Source organism: Helicoverpa armigera, chromosome 22, assembly GCF_030705265.1.
Source record: "Helicoverpa armigera isolate CAAS_96S chromosome 22, ASM3070526v1, whole genome shotgun sequence".
In the NCBI taxonomy this organism is placed as follows: domain Eukaryota; kingdom Metazoa; phylum Arthropoda; class Insecta; order Lepidoptera; family Noctuidae; genus Helicoverpa; species Helicoverpa armigera.
The window spans coordinates 10,287,553-10,302,499 of record NC_087141.1 but is presented as its reverse complement, the minus strand read 5'-3'; the positions used below and the strand labels follow the sequence as shown (position 1 = coordinate 10,302,499).

Genomic DNA, 14,947 nt, shown 5'->3' with positions numbered 1-14,947 from the left:
AACGCTTTTGCAAGGACACGTCCGACCTGTGCAGCCACTGTGGTGGTCCACACCTTAGGATGGACTGCCCAGACAACAAACTAGGCGAAGCGCCTAAGTGTGTGAACTGTACCAGAGCAAAAGTGAGTGGCGCTGAGCACAATGCGTTCAGCACCGATTGCCCCGTACGTCGCAAGTGGGACTCACTCGCCCGAGCGTCTATAGCTTATTGCTAAGGTGGTCCCAGCAGCTCCCCACAAGTACTCCATAATCCAGGCAAACCTGCAGCGTAGTCAGCTCGCAACCAACGAACTCTTGTTGGAGGCCGAATCGCAGCGAGTCGCCGTTGCATTGCTTCAGGAGCCTTACGTTGGTCGGGCAAATAGAATGAGAAGCTACCGGGGCGTGAGGGTCTTCCAGAACGCTGGTGGAGGAGAAGGGACTGTTAAGGCAGCAATTGCTGTCCTTGACCACGACCTAGATATCATGCAGTACCCACAACTCACCACAGACAACATCGTTGTGGTGGGAGTCCGAACCAGCGCCTGGACGATCATGCTGGTATCATTTTATTTCGAGCCAGACAAACCCGTGGAGCCTTACCTAGAGCATATGCGGCGAATCGTGCAACACGCAGGACATAGCAGGTTGCTCATTGGAGGAGACGCGAACGCCAAAAGTACTTGGTGGGGCAGCAACAGCGAAGACGCGAGGGGAGAACTATTATGCGGGACCTTGGAGCAGTGGGGGATGCACGTCCTCAATAATGGAGACACTCCGACATTCGACACCGTGAGAGGCGGAGTCAGGTACAGCAGCCACGTGGATGTAACGACGTGTACCGAGGATATGCTGCATCTGGTGGACGGCTGGCGGGTAATAGTCGGTCTAATGAGTTCCGATCACAATGGCATAGGCTTTAGTATCAGACTTCAAAAGTCTAAGGGTATTAGCATAGAACGTACCACCAGACGTTTCAACACCAAAAAGGCTAATTGGAGGCGGTTTCGTTCGAAACTGTCTCAAATTATGCAGGAGGAGAAATTGACGGTACAGGAAGTGGGAAATATCAGCAACACAAATGCATTGGACCACATGATAAGCGCCTACACCATAGCTATCCAAGACACATGTACGCATGCAATACCATCAAAAAAGTCCAAAGAGGTACTTACCATGCCATGGTGGTCAGAGGAACTCGCGGAGATGAAGAGGCTCGTCGCTACCAGGAAGCGCCGAATCCGGAACGCTGCACCGATCCGAAGAGCTAGTGTCGTCAGTCTGTACCTGCAAGAAAAGGGAATTATGAAACAGCAGTAAAACGGCCATAGAGGAGAGTTGGAAGGGGTTCTGCTGTAAACAGACCAGGGAAGGGGTTTGGGAGGGAATTTATAGGGTCATGGGGAGAGTCGCAATAGAGAGGAAGACCTACCGTTACAAAATGGAGGGATAACCCTGGACGCCAAGGGCTCAGTGAAGCTGCTGGCCGAGACATTCTACCCGGTGGACCGGGAAGAAGATGACAACATGGACCATAACCTCACAAGACAGAAGGCGGACAAGGTGAACGAGTGGAGTCATGATGAACAACATGACCCACCGTTCACCCAAGGCGAACTGGACAGGGCCATGAGGTCCTTCAACCCAAAAGGCCCGGGAGCCGATGGCTTCACAGCAGATATTTGCACTCAGGCCATAAGCTGCGACCCTGAATTCTTCCTGTCACTGGTTAACAAATGCCTGACATGCCACTACTTTCCAAAAATCTGGAAGGAGGCAACGGTGGTGGCACTAAGGAAGCCAGGCAAAGACTCGTACAGCGTACCAAAGTCCTACAGGCCGATTGGGCTCCTGCCTGTATTAGGGAAGGTGTACGAGAAGATGCTGGTCGCTCGCCTTAGGTTCTATTTGCTTCCCAGGATCAGTACTCGCCAATACGGCTTTATGCCGCAAAGGAGCACAGAGGACTCCCTCTACACCATGGTGCAACACATCCGCAAGAAGTTGACACAAAAGAAAATTGTTACTCTTGTGTCACTAGACATAGAGGAGCCTTTGACAGTGCGTGGTGGCCTGCCATCAAAGTCCGATTGGCTGAGGAAAAGTGCCCTGTAAACTTGAGACGAGTGGTCAGTAGTTACCTCAGTGACAGGACTGTTAGCGTGAGGTACTTGGGTGAGGAGTGCAAAAAATCGACGAGCAAGGGTTGCGTCCAGGGATCCATTGCGGGTCCACTCTTCTGGAACCTCCTACTGGACCCCCTCTTGAAGGAGCTCGACACTGGGGGCAACTACTGCCAAGCATTCGCCGACGACGTTGTCCTGATTTTCGACGGCGAAACGGCGGCAGAGATAGAGGGACGAGCCAATGCCGCTCTCGAACATGTTCGAGCATGGGGTGTCAGAAACAAGCTAAAATTCGCACCGCACAAAACCTGCGCAATGGTCTTAACACGAAAGCTAAAGTATGACACTCCGCGCTTGAGCATGGGGGGGATCGACATTGGAACGTCCCGCGATGTCAAAATATTAGGCCTCACAATCGACGACAAACTCACCTTCAACAAACACATAGCTATCGCTTGTAAAAAGGCGATAGCTATGTACAAACAACTGGCCAGGGCAGCTCGAGCTAGTTGGGGTCTACAGCCGGAAATCATCAGGACCATCTACACGGCAGCAGTAGAGCCCACGATACTGTACGCAGCGAGTGCATGGGCGCCAGCCGCAAACAAATTAGGGGTCCAAAAACGACGAATGGAACCATAGGTATAATACAGGATAAACCGCCTCAATAACTAAGATGTTCTTCCCAGATGCAGTGGCCGCGTACAGAACAATTAGAAAAGTGGGTATGAACGCCATAAGAACACAAATAATGACGGGGCACGGTGGATTCTCCGAGTACTTGAACCGCTTCAAGTGCAAGGAGAACCCATCGTGCATCTACTGCTCGATTGCCACATATACTGCTCGATTGCCCCATATTTGCACAAGAACGCTACACTATTGAATGCGAACTAGATACTAGGATCCAAAAAGATAAAATAGGGGAAATAATAAAAGGGAGAAATATAATAAAATTCCTGGAATATTGCGAAAACTTAGCAAATAAAACAATTAAAAGAAACAAAAATACAGTATGAAATCTATGTTTCATTATATATTGAAAAGAAGAATATATAGATGAAAGCATAGAAAACAAGATAAAAATTGTAAACAGAATATTTCGAAACGGAAAAGAAAAAATTGTTTGATTATATTGAATAATAAATTTATAAGATAGATATCTTTGTAAACGCTTTTGTTTGATAGTGTCTCCACAAACGTGCACGATTCTGTCTTGGAAAAATTTTGTCATGTCTTGTCAAGTTGTGCCAAAGTTGTGCTCTTAAAATAAAACGCATATTATAGAAATCTAACGACTTTTAATTAAAATATTGCCGAATCCCAATAGGTTATGGGCCCAGGCACATAACTAGGCATATATTTTAATTATTAGTTCGTTAAGAGCAAGGATTATTTCCGATATAAAAGTGACAGTAAAATGGAGGTTTCAAACGGAATGAAAATCGAGAAGTTTGATGGAAGAAATTTCAAACAATGGAAATTTCAAGTGAAATGCGCATTAAGAGCGAAGGGATTAAATATAGAGAAGGCAAGACCCTTAGAAGCCGGTTCGCAAGTGCAGTGGGATAAAGATGATGGTATGGCCATGTTTATCTTAACCTCTTCGATGGATTTAAACCAGATATCGTTAATAGAAAACTGCGAAACCGCAAAACAAGTGATGACAAAACTAGAAGCTATCTATGAACAGAAGTCAGAATACAACAAGATGTTAATTCATGAGCAGTTTTATCAATACTCGTATAGCGCCAGTGACACGATGGCACAGCACGTGTCAAAGGTTGAAAGTTTGGCAAAGCAGCTGCGAGAGACGGGTGAGAAAATAAGTGACACCGCCATTATGACGAAGATTCTAAGCACGTTGCCGTCAACGTATCGTTCTCTCAGACAAGCATGGTTGTCACTCGATGAAGATCGTCAGACCATACAAACTCTTACGTCGCGTTTAGTTGATGAAGAAGCCAGCCTAGCCAATGAAACGAGTAATAGTAGTGAGAACGCGTTAGTTACGTCAAGAAGAAATTTTAAACCTAGAAATGAGGACAAACAAAAGACGTCAGAACCAACGTCAGAACAAAGAACTCACAGATTCGTGTGCTACAATTGTAACAAAGGGTCATTTCGCAAGAGAATGCAGGATGCCTAAGAAAAGGTACAATGAGAAGAAAACCAACAACATGGCATTCAGCGCAGAAGGTTGCTCATCTGAACATGATGAAGACGCATGGATTTTAGATAGTGGAGCATCGAAGCATATGACCTACAGGAGAGAATACTTCTGCGAGTTGAACGAATCTCAATGCAACAATTCCGTTAAATTGGGCAACAAGCAGAGTATAAAGGTATGTGGCGAAGGAACTGTATTAATAGATAAGAAGGTTAATGGTACATGGGAGAGATGTAGACTTGAGCATTTGTTGTATGTACCTGATTTACGAAGAAATCTGTTTTCTGAAGGTGCAGCTACTAGAAGAGGATATGTCATAGTGAAGAACAATAAGAACGCTATGATAATGAAGAACAATGTTGTTGTTATGTGTGCACAGTTGCAAGAGAACAATTTATACGAATTGGATATAAAACAATCAAACAAGAATATTGTAATGTTGTGCAAACGGATATAAAAGTTTGGCATGAAAGATTAGGACACTTAAATGTCAAGGAACTTCAAAATATGTCAAAGAATGGTGTGATTCCAGTTACTTTGAGCGGTGATCAGAATTTTGTTTGTGAAGCATGTCAATATGGAAAGCAAGCAAGACGCCCTTCTTGAAATCTACCCGAGGTCCAACACAAGCTGGTGAAATTGTGTACAGCGATGTGTGCGGTCCTATAGAAGAATCTTCTGTATCGGGTATGAAGTACTTTGTGTTGTTCAAAGATGGAGCTACAAGCTATCGCCATGTTTACTTTATGAAGCATAAGAGTGAAGTATTTCAATGCTTTCTGAAGTACAATGCCATTGTGAAGAATAGATTTCAGCGTGATTTGCAGATACTACATACAGATAATGGTACTGAATATGTAAACCAAGAATTCACATCTTTTTTGGAGAGTAAAGGGATAACGCATGAACGTACTGCTCCGTATACTCCACAACAGAACGGGAGAGCAGAAAGAGAGATGCGTTCTATCATGGAATCTGCAAGAACAATGTTATATGCAAAGGATATTCCTTTAAACTTGTGGGCAGAAGCTGTTAACTGTGCGGTATATTTGTTGAATAGAAATACATCAAGCCAGACGGGAGATGTTACGCCATTTGAACTGTGGCAAGGAGTGAAGCCTAACTTACAACATATCAGAATATTTGGATCAATTGGTTATGTACATGTTCCAAAGGAAAAGCGAAGGAAGCTTGCCAAGAAAAGTGTGAAGATGTTGTTAGTTGGATATGACCACGACAATTATAGAATGTATGATCAAAATACCAAGCAGATTACAATATCACGAGATGTTAAGTTTGATGAATGTAGTATGCTGGAAGAAAGAAAAAGATATATGGAAATGACAGTTGAACAAGAAGAAAAAGAACATTCTACAGTATCTACCCCACTAAATGAAACCCAAACTCAAAATGTTGAACCTGAAGAAATATCATCAGATGAAAGTATGAAGAGTTTAGAAGATATGGATGAAAGTTATGTTCCTCCAAGAGGTATAAATTTGATGCAGGAAGAACCAAGAACCATCTCATTACGTCCTCGTCGAGACAAAAGATTAGAAGCAAATTTCACAGAATATGAACTTCCAAACAGTTATGAAGAAGCTATGAAAAGTCCAAATTCTCATCTGTGGAAGAAAGCTGTAGCTGAAGAGCTTCAATCACATGAAGAAAATCAGACATGGATACTGACCGACAAAAGTGAAAAGAAGCCTGTATCGTGCAAATGGGTGTTTGCTATAAAGAAGAATAGAGATGGAGAAATAGTACGATACAAAGCACGACTGTGTGCACGAGGGTTCACACAAGTCAAGGGCTTGGACTATAATGAGATCTTTTCCCCCACAAGCAGGTACGACTCGATTAGGGTGCTGCTGAGCATCGCTGCTAGAGACGAGCTTCACATCGAGCAGTTTGATGTGAAGACGGCCTTCTTGTACGGTGAGCTTTCTGAGGACATATACATGGAGGTGCCAGAGGGATTGGAAACTCAGCCTTCCAAAGTCTGTAAGTTGATTAAATCTATATATGGTCTTAAACAATCGTCGAGATGTTGGAATGAGAAGTTTAGTTCTTTTCTAACTAGTTATGGTTTCCAACCGTGTCCGTCTGATAATTGTGTTTTTGTAGGATGTTTTAATGATGTCAAAGTAATATTAGTTATATATGTTGATGACGGATTATTGTTATCGAAAAAGTAAAGATGTTTTGTCAGATATATTAAGTGGTCTTAAACGAAAGTTTGATATTAAGATTTTAGAATGTAATTCATTTATTGGTATGGAAATAACTAGAGAAAAAGATTGTATAAGTCAGAAACAGTATATTAAAACGATTATAAATAATTTTAATATGTTTGATGCTAAGAGTAGTAGTACTCCTGCTGATGTAAATGTACATTTGTCTAAGAATACAAGTAAAGAGACTATTAATTTCCCATATAGAGAAGCAGTGGGAGCTTTGCTATTCTTGTCGTTTGTGTTTGTTAATTAAAAGTTTTGTTTCTAGAGAAAAGTTAAAAGTTTTAAGTTATGGTAACTTATAGTGATGAGTGTAGCCTATAAGTTGTAAGTTGTTTTTGAAATATGTGCCTGGTAAATTGTAACGTCTACCTTATAAATTTAAGTGGGAGTATTGAATAATAAATTTATAAGATAGATATCTTTGTAAACGCTTTTGTTTGATAGTGTCTCCACAAACGTGCGCGATTCTGTCTTGGAAAAATTTTGTCATGTCTTGTCAAGTTGTGCCAAAGATGTGCTCTTAAAATAAAACGCATATTATAGAAATCTAACGACTTTTAATTAAAATATTGCCGAATCCCAATAGATTATAAGAACCCCGGAAATGGAAACTTAGGAAGAGTAGTGGGAGTCCCACCCGACCAGGAATGAGAGATGATGAATGAAAGAAAGATAAAGTATGACGCATGAACGTGCGAGAGGAATAAAGCGAGAATTAGAATGCAAGAGCAACTTAGATAGAAAAGGTCCCGTTGAAACCATGAACGGGGTAAACAGTTATAAAAAACCTAACCTACCTAACCCACTCCTGATAACTTTTCAAAGGAGACCGATTTTGATGCGGTTTTGCGTATAATAGCTACAACAGGCTTGTAAGCACGCGATAACCCTTCAAACGCGACATCGAAGCGGTGTGACCCGATTTTTTGACACCCCCACCCTTCTCGACCTGTAAAAAACACAAAATTAATTATTTATCAAAATTATGACTAGAATTTTTCATTGTAAAAATTGTATTAAATACTTACCACTCCGACCTGTCTTCCTGACTGCATTTTGCACGATTTTGGGTAGGTTTGGACGTCGAAATTAAATATTTTCCATTAAAAACACTAAATTTTACAGTTTTTCGACCACAATTTTCAATATTTCTAGGAAAGCCTATTCTAGTTTCTTTCTTTTGACGTATCGCACGTCCCTCTACGCCGCACCAAACGTCAAAAAATGTGTTTATTGTGCCTTACGCCGTGCAACGAGCCTTTTGACCGCTGCACTTAGATTTAGTGTACCTGCAGATAAAAATTCTTTTAAAAACAGACTTGGGTAACACCAGAAAATTATCATTGCTTTTGATCTTATATTACTGTATTTTATTCTTTCTGACGTTTGACGTCTGTTTCGGCAAGTCATCTGTGCAAACTTTTTATGTAAATAATTGGTAATAAAAGTCAAAGTTATTTGGAACCGTATAATTTGTGAACCAAGTGAAAACTTACATTGCATACATCGTAGTGAGTGTTAAATAGTGCGTTTGTGGGCTGTAATAGACCTTAAACAAAAACAAAAACAAGCATCTCAGTTTGTTTATACGGCTACCCGCCTAAATTAAAACAATAAGTTAGATGTCAGTGGTAGATTTGTTACATCATTGCCATAAACAAAAACCGACCCTGAGAAGGATTTGTAACATTTCTTTGAATACAGAGCCATCTGTCCCGTTGACAAGCAACCTATAGATCGGTGAATCCCCTGTAGCGCCATCTAGTCTGTTTCTTCGGCACCTCCAGCGAAGCTAACACACTCAATCCTCAACAATGCCGGGCATCAAATGCGGAGGATGCTCGCGTTTTGCTTCTCCGCTAGATGGCGCGAGGTGTGGCAAATGCAACCTACTATATTGTAGAATGTGTGGAGGGATCCCTGCGAACACTAAGGTTTCTTCCAAATGGCGATGTCCCGAGTGCAAAAAAAACGTCGCCAGGGACAACAGGAATGAAACCCCGGTCAGAGGCCCCGCGCAAAGTCCCCCCAGTAATATCTACACCTAATCCTAATTATCTACAAACTATATACATAAACCACATACAAACTCACACTGAACTGTCACACCTCACCTACATACCTCCATACCTAAAGCCTACATCTTCTGACACTTATGGCTCCCAGTAAATATATTAAGTTTGGCCTATTTAATGCCGGCTCTCTAGGGACAAACCAGGATGAATTCCTGATTGCCATGAGTAACCACTCCGTGGACGTCATGGCTATAAATGAAACATGGCTGCGGAAAGGGGAACAGGACCGTGCTCCTAGTGTTGCGGGATATAAATTTAGACACATCCCAAGACCTGTGTCAACCCGAGGTGGGCGTGGCGGGGGAGTCGCTTTTTATATAAAAAATGGCATGAACGCGCGAGTAAAGTCTCATCCTGTACACCCTACTGTGGAGCAGCTTTGGTTGGGCCTCACAATAAATAAAAAAAGGCTACTTATAGGGACCGCGTACCGCCCGCCTTGGCAGGACTTGGAGCTATTCCTTGACGCCATTACTGCCAGTATTAGTTCACTGGGCCCATATGACAATCTCGTTTTACTGGGAGACCTGAATGTAAATCTTTTGGATACTAATAGTTTAAAGTCTAGGTTGCTTATGGAATTCTTTAGTAGCTTCAACCTGGCCCAACTAGTTACAACTGCCACACATTTCGTGGGTGACAGTGGTACCCTCATCGACATTATTTGCACTGACGCGTCGACTCGTGGCGTTGAGGTGAGCCACATTCCTGAGCTCGGACACCACTCCTTCATCACGTGCGAAACAGTTTTTAGGAAGTCCAAGCCTAAGCCTAGGGTCATTGAGTTTCGTCCCCTCTCAGACATTTTGCCAGATCAATTCCATGAGGATCTTGACCTCATACCTTGGTCTGATATAGGAAGTAAAAGTAACGTGGATACTATGGTTGATACTTTCAACTCCTACATGATTCAACTTTTTGACCTACATGCTCCCATTAAGAAAAAGACGTTTTCTAAAAGACCAACACCTTGGATCACTGACAACATTAGGTTAATGTTCAGTCTGCGGGATGAAGCTAGAAGCAGATGCAAAATAACAAAAGAACCGCATCATAAACAATACTATCTAGATTTTAAACATGAGGCCGAAGCCGCATTAGTAAGGGAAAAAACCGCGTACTTCACAAAACACATAAATGATATGACTCCAAATCCTAAGCTACTGTGGCGTAACTTGAAGGCCGATGCTCTACCAGACCATCAGGAGAGGTCTCTACCAAGTCACTTTAATGATCCTGATAGTATTAATGATGCTTTTTTAGACGTTCCAGGAAACAAAAATGACAATCTCGCACTAATGTCCTCTTTCCGATCTAATAGACATAGTACAGCCGTTTTCTCACTGACCGGAACCAATCAGGACACGATCATGAGGATAGTCAGGGACCTGGGGTCCAATGCTCGGGGTGTTGACGGTATCAGTCTAGACATGCTAATGCTTACTTTACCGAACACACTGCAAGTTATTACTGATATTGTTAACAAATCAATTGAATCGCGCGTTTTCCCCAGTCTTTGGCGACATGCAACGGTTTGCCCTATTCCTAAAGTCAATGACCCGGAAAATTTTAAGGACCTCAGGCCTATCAGCATTCTGCCCTGCCTGTCAAAGATCCTAGAGCGTGTGGTGTACCTACAGGTAATTGAATACCTAGAGGAAAACCATATTCTCCCGGAGCTGCAGTCTGGTTTCCGCAAAGGTAGAGGGACTGCGACGGCCATGATGGATGTTGTGGGCAATATCCTGGAAGCGCGTGATCAGGGGGAGGGGTCAATCCTGGTGCTACTGGATTTCTCGCGCGCCTTTGATGCTATTAATACCAATCTTCTGTTGTCCAAGCTAACATACTATGGTTTCGACTCTGACGCAGTGGATTGGTTTAATAGCTATCTAACGGACAGGTCCCAATCAGTGCAGATCCGAAGAGAAGATGGAGCAACTGTAACATCCTCTCCACTCCCTGTGTCCAGAGGTGTCCCTCAGGGATCGATTCTGGGTCCCTTACTGTACATCATTTACAGCGCCGATGTTACAACTTCCTTTGTGAACTGCAGATACCACATGTATGCTGATGACATTCAGCTGTACACATCCCTCAAAGGGTGTGATGTGGCATCTGCAGTTCAAAGGGTAAATGAGGATCTGGATCGTGTGGTTGCTTGGTCTGAGGAAAACTCCTTACTTCTGAACCCAATAAAATCGAAGTTCATGGTGCTGGGTACAAGGAAGCAGGTAGCGGCAATACTATCTGCCAAGCCAGCAATCAAAATTAAGGGGCAGAATATAGAAAGGGTGGAGCAGGCTTGTAGTTTGGGCTTAACACTGGATCCAGAGCTACGTTTTGAGGCTCACATAAACAAAATTGTTAAAAACTGTTTTTACAGGCTGAGGGTCCTGTACGGTATCCGCAAATATCTTAGCTTACCACTTAGGAAACAACTAGTAGACACATTAATCCTATCTAAGTTCAATTATTGCGATACCGTATATGGCCCCTGCCTACTCGCTAGGACAGCTAGGCTAATTCAACGCATTCAGAATGCCTGTACCCGTTTCTGTGTAAACATTCCTCGGAGACATCATGTTACTCCATATATTAATCAGCTTAAATTATTAAAAATGGAGGCCAGGCGTAAACTACACTTGGCTACCTTAATGTTTGGTGTCATAACAACCCACAAGCCGCAGTATTTATATAAAAAACTCACTTGGCGACAAACTCAGTACAAATGCGGACTCCGTTCTAAGGTCGACCCGCTGAGAGCACCAACACACAAAACCGCAGCTTTCAGGGGAAGTTTCAGGTTTGCCGCCACACACTGCTGGAATGATCTTCCACCACCATTGAGGGGCCTGAAAACCGTTAACACTTTTAAATTACATCTCAAGACCCTACTCCTACAATCACAACTGTCGGTACAATGATTTTGTTGAGTACACAATACAAAATAAGTTGCTTACCTTGCGTTTTTTGACTCACAATCATTGGTTTTGGATCCCCAGCAGTGCTGTGTGGTACATCCCTGTCTGATGACTTTATTGCTGTTATCAAACACTTATATCCTCCTGCTTTGATAATGGACCTGGTCAATGACATAATTTATATTAATAATTATCTTATCTGTTAAAATACTAATTCTATACAATTCTTTATTACTTATACAATTCCTTTTTTACTTTTTACAATATTTTTGACATTATACCTGTATCATCTGATATACAACACTGTAAAGTATTAACGTTCCATCTGGTCGCATTTCTCAATTAGTCGCCACTCGCAAATATTTATATTTATTGATCTCTGACTCTTACCTTGGGTGTAGCCCTTGAAAATATTGCGTTCTTAATAAGTTTAAGAACACACTTAAGCACATAAATTCTTAATACACTCCACATACTCGCATTTCCTAACACACACAACATAAACAACACTCATTACATAACGCATAATATTCAATTACGTAATATTAGACGTTGAGCGCCGCCATGATTTTGGTTCATTCTTTACATCATAACCTCAACCAACGATTTTGACAACAGCGCATAGACAAGGAACGAATGAGCCAAATGAATGTTGCCAATGTTATCACTACTTAACTTATTTATTTATTTTAATTCATAATTTATTGTATTTATTTTAATAATATTATTGTTTTATTTTTAATATATATTATTTAAATTGCCGGCGGACGTTAACACGTCAGCTTTCGGCTTTTGCTGAAAACCAGCGCTGAGACTCTGTCCAACAGAGTGACAGCAACATGCTGAGCAAGGGCCTTTTCGCGTGGATGTGACGCATATTTCCCCCACTATTGTGTATTGTCTTCTGTAGTTCTATGTTATTATTAATTCGTTTTTGTTTGTATTATTGTTTGTATTTGTCTATGCGTTATGTCCATGTGAATAAATGTATTTTCTTTCTTCTTTCTTTCTTATTTTGTACTCTTTTAGCTGACTTATCCCCCCTTTACAGGGATATAGTCACCGTACCCCTGACAATGTTCGGTATGAGAACTCCAGTGGTCAAGAAACCCAGGACCAGAGCAGAGAGATCGGCATCAGGCAACTCCATTGTAGCAGAGGCTGGACCATCAACCGTTCATAGTCCTGAGGAGCGGGAGGTAGAGATATTGAGTGTGTGTGACTCACCTCTGCCTAATTCCCCAAAAAGATCTCCCCCTAAGCTCAGGCCCAAAACACTGCTGTCGCAGGAGGCACGGCCTGAGCAATTAAATAATCTCCCTTCACCAAGGAGTACCCAGACAACGAAGCCAACTCGGTACGTAAATAGAATGTCCGAAGCCAAAGCCTGCCTCTCAAAAGTCAAGATGCAGGTGGAGAGCTCTCGGAATCTGAAAAAGGAAATAGCATATGAAATCACAAAGGCGGCCGAGAGACTCTACCACCTCGTAAAGGAGGCAGAGGCAGACAGAGGAAATAGTGCCGAGCTGGAAAACGCGGAACCTATCCAACTACACCAGGCGTCACAACAAGAATTTCCGACAGAGCTTGTGAACCAGCTCATGGATTCACTCCGAAGTCACAACCAGGCTCTGGAAGACTGCAAACAACACACGCAGGCTCTGTCGGAGCAGTTGGAACGAGCCCCTCGTTATATAGCAGGAAACGGACCATCCTTTGCCGAGATCGCGGCCACCCCGAGACAACATGCCACAGTCCAAAGGCCTCTTCACTCTATAGTGGTGTCGTCAGCAGACGAGAAGCACACCAGTGAAGAGGTCATACAAAAGCTGCGGGTGGCTGTCGACGCCAAAAATGAAGGCATTAAGGTGGAAAGGCTGCGAAAAGCGAGGGACCAGAAGGTGATTGTGGGGTTCACCAGTAAAGAAGAGCTGACCAGAGTAAAGGACAGGATCCGAAAATCAGGGTAGGCACTAATGGTCCAGGACATGATAAACAAGGACCCCCTGATCATCTTAAAAGACGTCCTGTCCTTTCACACGGACGAAGAGGTAGTCAAAGCGCTGGTGAACCAAAATTCCCATCTACTGGGAGATTTAGCCGCCGAACAAACTAGGATGTCGGTCAAATATCGCCGCAGGACTCGATACCCGCACATGGGACACATCATTCTGCAAGTGTCCCCTGGGGTGTGGCAGAGACTGACGGCGGCGGGTCGGGTACACGTTGATCTGCAACGGATACGAGTATCCGATCAATCGCCGCTGGTCCAATGCTCGGTATGCTTGGGGTACGGACACGGCAAAAAGTATTGCAAGGACACTGTCCCATTGTGCAGTCACTGTGGCGATCCACACCTTCGGGCCGACTGTCCCTTGTCACTGATGGGAGAAACACCGCAATGCCGAAACTGTCGCCTGGCTAAAAATAGCAGCACGGGGTACAATGCGTTCAGCAACGACTGTCCAGAGCGCAGAAAATGGGATGCATTGGCAAGAGCTTCCGTAGCATACTGCTAAAGGCCTGTCTGCGACAACTACGTACAAATTCGCCCAGGCCAACCTGCAGCGCTCAAAACTCGCCACCGATGAAATTATGCTGGAAGCTGGAAACCGGAAACTCGTGGGAACTCTGCTCCAGGAGCCCTATGTGGGGGCGGTAAGAAGAGTAAGGAACTACCGGGGGGCCAGAATCTTCCAGAGCTCTGAAGTAGGAGACGGGACTGTTAAAGCTGCAATCGTAATATACCAGCCTGAACTCGACGTCATACAGTACCCACAACTTACCACGAATAACATCGTCGTGCTAGGAGTCCGAACCAGAGCCTGGACGGTCACACTGGTATCGTACTACTTCGAACCGGACCAAGACATGGGGCCATACCTGGAGCACTTAAGGCAAGTCCACAGGGAGACCGGCCAAGGCAAATTAATCATCGGGGGCGACTGCAATGCCAAAAGCGCATGGTGGGGCAGCCCAAATACGGACCAAAGGGGAGAGCAAATATGCGACACCCTGGGAGAACTGGGCCTAGAGATCCTCAACACCGGAGATATCCCTACCTACGACACGATCCGAGGAGGCAAAAGGTACAGCAGCCATGTTGACGTGACGGCGTGTTCAGCAGACGTGCTTGACTTGGTGGACAGCTGGCGTGTAGAGGAAGGTCTCACGAGCTCAGACCACAACGGCATAATTTTTGGAATAAATTTAACAAAATCAAAAGGAACGCACATACAAAGAACCACCAGAATATACAATACAAGGAAGGCAAATTGGAGGCAGTTTCATGAGAAACTGTCTCAAATTATGCTTGAGAGAAATCTTACATCATTGGTAATAATAGACATACAAAACATAGACCAACTAGAAACAATAGTCAAATCATACACACAAGCAATAATAGATACAAGTACAGACACTATACCTACAA

At 43.4% G+C, this 14,947-nt stretch overlaps 1 long non-coding RNA gene across 1 annotated transcript; it reads right to left on the bottom strand.

Annotated features, from left to right (window-relative positions):
* Nucleotides 1-7,969: 7,969 nt before the first annotated feature.
* Nucleotides 7,970-12,525, bottom strand: LOC135118410 (uncharacterized). Its single transcript, XR_010277573.1, has 3 exons — nucleotides 11,905-12,525; nucleotides 11,554-11,675; nucleotides 7,970-11,445 (listed from the first exon to the last, which is right to left on the bottom strand). It is a non-coding gene; the product is annotated as an uncharacterized LOC135118410 (long non-coding RNA).
* Nucleotides 12,526-14,947: the final 2,422 nt, after the last annotated feature.